The sequence below is a fragment of the Lolium rigidum genome, chromosome 1 (genome assembly GCF_022539505.1).
Source record: "Lolium rigidum isolate FL_2022 chromosome 1, APGP_CSIRO_Lrig_0.1, whole genome shotgun sequence".
Lineage (NCBI taxonomy): Eukaryota > Viridiplantae > Streptophyta > Magnoliopsida > Poales > Poaceae > Lolium > Lolium rigidum.
In genome coordinates this window covers 102,395,816-102,402,836 of record NC_061508.1, presented here as the reverse complement: position 1 = coordinate 102,402,836, position 7,021 = coordinate 102,395,816, and the positions used below count along the sequence as shown (strand labels likewise).

Genomic DNA, 7,021 nt, shown 5'->3' with positions numbered 1-7,021 from the left:
AACCATATAAAAAAATCCTTTGCAATATAGCTCGGGTATTCAATTGGTTGTGGAGTAAAAGCCAAAAAAAGACCTTGTGCTTATCCTGACAACAGCTCTTCCATAACCATAAGATAGCAGGCAAAACAGACTCTTGTTGCATCAAGGTTTTATAAGCAGAGGCAACACTATAAACAGGAGCAGCAGTAGTAACTATCCATTTATCCTTGTCATCCGTTAGATGCATACCCTGTAGCAAATTGAGGAATTTCTGATACTCATTCATAGCTTGAACTGACAGGGGCAAATGGAAGATGGAAGTTGTATCCTCGGTTGCTAAGACCTCATGAGCAGATTGTGCTTCATCAACAAGCAGTCATTTTGCACTGACAACTTAAGCACTCCCAATCCACCCTGATCCTTTAGTCGACACACCATATCCCAAGAAGAAAGTGGTAGAGATTTGTTATCCAGGTCTTTATTCCTCCATAAACAGTGCCTTTGATATTTATCACACTCATCCAAGACCCACTGATAGAGTTTCAAAGTACTCATGCCGAAAATTGGAAGGGAGGAAAGAACTGAATTGACAAGCCTTAGTTTACTTCCATAATTCAAGTACATAGTACAGGATGGTAATCTCCTTTGGATGCACATTATAAGTGGCATAAAGTGCTCCTTCCTTGGTTTGGAAATACTGAGTGGCAGTCCAAGGTAAATGAAAGGTAAATTGTCAAGCTGACAATTGAGAGCAGAGGTATATATGCTTACTGCACTTTCTAGGATATTGATAGGAAGCAAATTTGACTTCTCATAGTTAACCTTAAGCCTAGTTGCAGCACCAAAACACTGTAGTAGTTCTTGTAAGTGCATAAATTGTTGAACATCTGCTTGCATGATGACAAGAGTATCATCTGCATATTGGACTATTGGAAAATCAGAGGAACACTGAAGAGGAAGTGGCATGTGCAAATGTCATTCCTCATAGCTTGATTCACCATTGATTGTAGAGTGTCAGCAGCCAGCACAAACAACAAGGGAGAGAGTGGGTCACCTTGTCTAACCCCTCTTCTGCACTTAAAAACAGCCCCTGGGACTCCATTCAACAACACTGAAGAAGTAGCAGAGCCTAAGATTTGCTTAATCCATGAGCACCATTTAGTCCCAAAACCTTTTTGCTGCAGTACATGGAGAACGAAGGAGTGATTTAGCTTGTCAAAAGCTTTTTCAAAATCCAATTTTAGCAGCACTGTCTCTTTTCTACTCTCATGACAGAGATGTATGTATTCATAAGACCATGCTAAGCGATCTTGGATAGTCCTACTTTAAATGAATCCATACTGATTCCCATGGATGAGTTGCATGATAATAGTCTGCAATCTGTTGGCTAATAGTTTTGTGAGTAGCTTCAAAGTACAATTTAGTAGAGAAATGGGTCTATAATCATGGACAATGACTGCATCTTCTTTTTTAGGAACCAGTGTAATGAAACAGTTGTTGATGCTTTCTAGACAAAGATTTCCCTGATGGAATTTATTGTATAAATCATAGAAATCCTTTTTGATTATGGGCCAACATTTCTGCAATAATTTAGCATTAAAACCATCTGGTCTAGGAGATTTATTATGAGGAATATATGCAACTATATCATCAATCTCGTTGGGTGTAAAAGGTTCCTCAAGAAAAGCCAAGTGTTGGTGACTAGTTAGCAAAGTTGAAATGTGATCTATGCTAGTAACATTTTCAACCTGGCCCAACCTTTCTTTGTATGACTGCAGCAACATCTCTGCCTTAGCACTATGCTCTGCTACTGAATTTCCGTATTAATTGTTACAATGTGATTCTTTCTTTTTTGATTGGAGGCCATAGAGTGAAAGAATATAGAGTTCTCATCTCCAAGAGTGACCCACTTGATTTTACCTCTTTGCTTCCAATAAGCTAGTTGTTGCTTCAGAAAAGTAGCTAAATGAAATTACATTGATATTCTGAACTGCTTTTCCATATTGGTAAGATCTCTGAAATTTTCTATGGCATCCATAAGAGAGATTAGAGCATTCAGATCTGCAATATCAGCATTGATCGAGGAAATAGAATTGGACCAATTTTTTAATTCCTTTCTAAGAATCTTGAACTTTGCAGTAATCCTTTTGCAGCATCAACATAGTGAATGGATTGTGTCCATACTTTCTCCACAGTAGATAGGAAGTCTGTCATTTCAAGCCACCTATTTTCAAATCTGAAGATTGATGTTTTAGGAATGAAAGTTTGAATGGAGATAACACAAGGTATGTGATCAGAAGTAGTCATGGCCAAGGGCAATGCCATAATATTGGGAAATGTGGTTGTCCAGAGGTGAAAAACCAGTCTAGTCTTTGTAGCAAGATATAGAACTGACTGCGACTTGGACCATTTCAGGCGATTCTGCTCAAAGATGTCTAGGAAAGCTCTATTTCATTTTTCTTTGCTCGTCTGAGCAGACATCTAGGATCGTTGACTCCGCTACCTAAATAACACGTTTACACGTCAGCAATGAGCTTTTGGAGCCATGTGTACCGGCCTATTGTACGTGAGAGCACAAATCTTTCGTATTGTTTTGCGTAAATGAAATTAGTACGATGGGTCAAAGTTTTGAAATTTTGACTAGTGGCAAGTCAGTTATTTGTGAACCAGAGTTAATACTCTCTTGTAGCTTAACAGATCAGACTAATCATCATGCTTGGTGGCATTCTCAAGGAGTGATGTTTTCTGTCAGACCCTACCTAGCAAAGAGGACATGCTGTTTATTTTCTTGTCATTTATATCACGAACAGGCTTCAGTCCACATGTTTGATCATTATTCTCTGGTATATGTTAGAGAAATAATTATGTGAAAACCCACTGTGATAATTCTACAAAGGCACATTTTTTGGGAAAGAGATAGATATTCGATCACTCATATCGAAGCATATTATAATCATCTGCGGCTGCGAGAAGCTCAGTGGTCCAACGAGAGGATCTCTTTGAGCCGCCAAACCGCGTACTCCACATGCTGTCTCATAACCTGAGCGAACTCCACAGTATCTATCAAGGGCTAAAACTTCTTGAAAACTGCAGCAAAACAGTCCGGTGCCTTCGCTTCTTCCTCAATCTAGTCATCGAAGTTTTAAAATGCTGCAACAAAGGTAAATGAACAATAGAATATTACTATGGAGCTGCAGAAACCATGATCTGCTTAATATATACGCCATCCATGATGAACTGAAATCAAATCTCTCTGCAGCTAGCTTGCTCATGAAATTGGCTAGCTAATACCTGATATGTGATACGTCTACATAAAACTCCATCACAACTTCAGAAGTATGCCAGAGATGAAAACCCAATAAAAACTGCAGAGATATTCATAAGATTAAGTCATGGTTAACTTGATGCAAGCATAACACACCAATTATATTGAGGACAAGAGAATACTGTCTGCAAATGTAATGGATTAAGAGATGCAATTTAGCCTAACATGAGCAATAAGAGCCACTCAGCCTAGCCAAGGAGACTGCCTGTGAGTGAGAGATACACCAAGGCCAAGCCTTGACGGTGCAAGAGCACACAGGCAAGTCATCCTTGGCTATCAGAGATCAAAACTCTTATCGCCGTGTAAGGCTTGCTCTCTTTGATCACTGCTAGCTACTGCTTTGTGCATGGTGTTTGCTTCCTTCTCAGGCCCATTTATAGTGCCTTGTAAAGCTAGGAATGACCTAATATGCCATATTCTCTGATGCCACCAGAGATGTCAACCAAAAAACATATCGCAAGGATCTCTCTCATCAGCTTTTCTTGCGTCCAGAATATATTCTTGTCAACTGGAACATGCATGCGACTCTATTTAGTTCTCATGTATTTATTTTTCCTTTTCGATAAAGTAAATGTGGAAGGACGACAGGCGTGTGCGTGCATGCATGCACCTTCCATCTTGGGGAATGGCCGACTGGGAGCATGTGGTTGACACTTGACACCTTGAAAAGGAAGATTTTCTGCTCGAATATCTTTTCCAGAAGGATGACTGAATTTAACTAATTTGTAGATCTGATAGATTAAGGCTTGGCTTCCTTTTGACCTGGCTAGTAGCTACATAGATACTCGAAGAACGTCAATGTGTAGTTATATTCTCTGAAATGCGGCCTTTGCACACCCAGAAGCGTCACGTCCGATAGAAAGTTGACCCATATAGTACCCTTTGCATTTGATTGGTCTGTCAGTGTGAAAAATATATCTGCCGAAAATGCTAATTCTACCCAATTTTGTAAATACTCCCCCGCTAATTCATTCCAAGCAGAGCATAACCTATCTTACTTAAATTGTGTATGTCGGTATTTTTTTTCTGAAAAGGAGGTTGAAACCCCAGCATCTACATAAAACTGATGAGTATATGAGGAAAACATGGGGATATATATAGTTTATTTATTATTTGCCCATCCTAATTTGTTACTACTGATTAACACATATATAGTCAGGATCCGCAATAAAGATGTTTCCTAAAGCAAATTTCCATATTAAAGGAGAAATCTTCCCCGAGCAAATCTAGAAGAGTGGTGCTATAGGGAATGTTATGTTGTGATCGAAATTCATTAAAGGGAGGCTAACTTCTGACGAGCGGAGTGAGGCCCATCGCCAGAGACTTGTTACGGATCGATGTCACCGCCTATATATACTCCTTGTAAGCCACCGGCTAGGGTTTATCAGATTATAAGATAACTCATGGCATTTGTAAACACTCCCCGATGTAGTGAAGTTTTGCTAGCTGACGCCCGTGGTTTTTCTCCCACTGTGTTGGAGGGGTTTTCACGTTAAAATCTTGTGTCTCCGCTGCGATTTCTTTTTGTTTTTTGTTATTTGCTTGTCGTTTTTATAACAAGTGGTATCACAGGTCGTGTTTCAATCCAGGGTTTGCAACATGTCTTCCTTGAAGTTCGATCTACCGCAGCTGGACTACACCACGCGATTTTCTCTGTGGCAAGTGAAGATGAGCACGATTCTCAATCGCCCAAACTTCTTATCTGGATGAAGCTCTCAAAGGATTCGGAAAGTTCGATGCGAAGACTGGGACCAACGAGGAAACGCGGAAGGACCGTAAGGCTTTGTCATTGATTCAACTTCATGTATCCAATAATATTTTGCAGGAAGTGTTAGCTGAGAAAACTGCATCGGCGTTGTGGTTGAAACTAGAATCGATCTGCATGTCCAAAGATCTAACCAGTAAAATACACTTGAAGATGAAGTTGTTCTAGCACAAGCTGCAAGAAGGTGCGTCAATGATGAATCACCTATCGATCTTTCGAGAGATTGTTTCTGATTTGTTGTCCATGGAGGTAAAGTATGAAGATGAGGATCTCGCTCTTCTAGTATTAGTATAATTGGCTAATTCTTTTGCAAATTTTTCAGACACCAGATTATAAAGCCGTGATGAATCAACCCTTGTCAAAGTTTATGAGGCCCTCCAGCAGAGAGAAAAGATAAAATCTATGGTGCCGGCAGAGGGATCTTCATCTACGGCGGAAACACTACAGGTTTGGGGCAGGACCGAGCAAAGAAACAACAACTACAGTAGAGATAAGAGCAAGACCAACAGAGGTCACTCAAAGTCGAAGAGACGAGATAATAAGTTCTTCAAGTATTGTAAGAAAATTAACCACAATATTGATGATTGTTGGAAGATGCAGAACAAGGAGAAAAGAAATGGTACTTACCAACCGAAAAAAAAACCTGATGGTGATGGTAAGGTTGTTGCTGTTTCCAGTGATAATTCTGATGGTGACTGCCTAGTTGTGTTTGTTGGTTGTGTTTCTGGTAGTAATGAGTGGATACTCGATTCTACATGTTCGTTTCATATTTGATGTAACAAAAATGGATTCAGTTCTTATGAGTTTGTGTACAGTGGAGATGTTGTGTGTATGGTAGATAATAACCCACAGGAGATAATGGGCATTGGCTCTGTTTAGATCAAGATGCATGATGGTATGACACGCACACTGACAGATGTGACACACATACCTGGCATGGCCAGAAATTTAATGTCTCTCAGTACCCTTGATGTTGATGGGTACAAATACTCCGGTTCTCGCGGAGTTCTGAAGGTATCAAAAGGTTCTCTTTTTCACATGATTGGTGATATGAATTCGGCGAAATTATATGTTGTTAGAGGTAACACTTTGTCTAGTATTGTTGTTGATGTTATTCCTGGTGAACCTAGTAAAATTAATATGTGGCATACGCGTCTTGGACATATGAGTGAACATCGCATGGCAGAATTGCATAGGAAAGACCTGCTAGATGGCTGCAATTTGCGTAAGTTTGAGTTCTGTGAGCACTATATTTTTGGTAAGCATAAAAGAGTTAAATTTAATGCTTCCATTCATACCACTAATGGGATTTAGATTATGTGCATGCTGATGTGTGGGGACGTTCCCGCAAGACTTTGCTTGTGACGGTAAAGCACACGTCCGTTGGGAACCCCAAGAGGAAGGTATGATGAGTACATCAGCGAGTTTTCCCTCAGTAAGAAACCAAGGTTATCGAACCAGTAGGAGATGAAGATCACGTGAAGGTTGTTGGTGAGGGAGTGTAGTGCGGCGCAACACCAGGGATTCCGGCGCCAACGTGGAACCTGCACAACACAATCAAAATATTTTGCCCCAACTAAACAGTGAGGTTGTCAATCTCACCGGCTTGCTGAAAACAAAGGATTAAACGTATGGTGTGGAAAATTATGTTTGCTTGCAGAAAACAAAAGAGAACAATGATTGCAGTAGGTTGTATTTCAGATGTAAAAGAATGGACCGGGGTCCACGGTTCACTAGTGGTGTCTCTCCAATAAGATAAATAACATGTTGGGTAAACAAATTACAGTTGGGCAATTGACAAATAGAAAGGGCATAACAATGCACATACATATCATGATGACTACTATGAGATTTACTTAGGGCATTACGACAAAGAACATAGACCGCCATCTAGCATGCATCTATGCCTAAAAAGTCCACCTTCGGGTTAGCATCCGCACCCCTTCATTAGT

General features: G+C 40.1%; 1 long non-coding RNA gene across 1 annotated transcript; it reads right to left on the bottom strand.

The window, feature by feature from the left end:
- Positions 1 to 2,753: 2,753 nt before the first annotated feature.
- Positions 2,754 to 3,632, bottom strand: LOC124678779. Its single transcript, XR_006994644.1, has 2 exons — positions 3,271 to 3,632; positions 2,754 to 3,129 (listed from the first exon to the last, which is right to left on the bottom strand). It is a non-coding gene; the product is annotated as an uncharacterized LOC124678779 (long non-coding RNA).
- Positions 3,633 to 7,021: the final 3,389 nt, after the last annotated feature.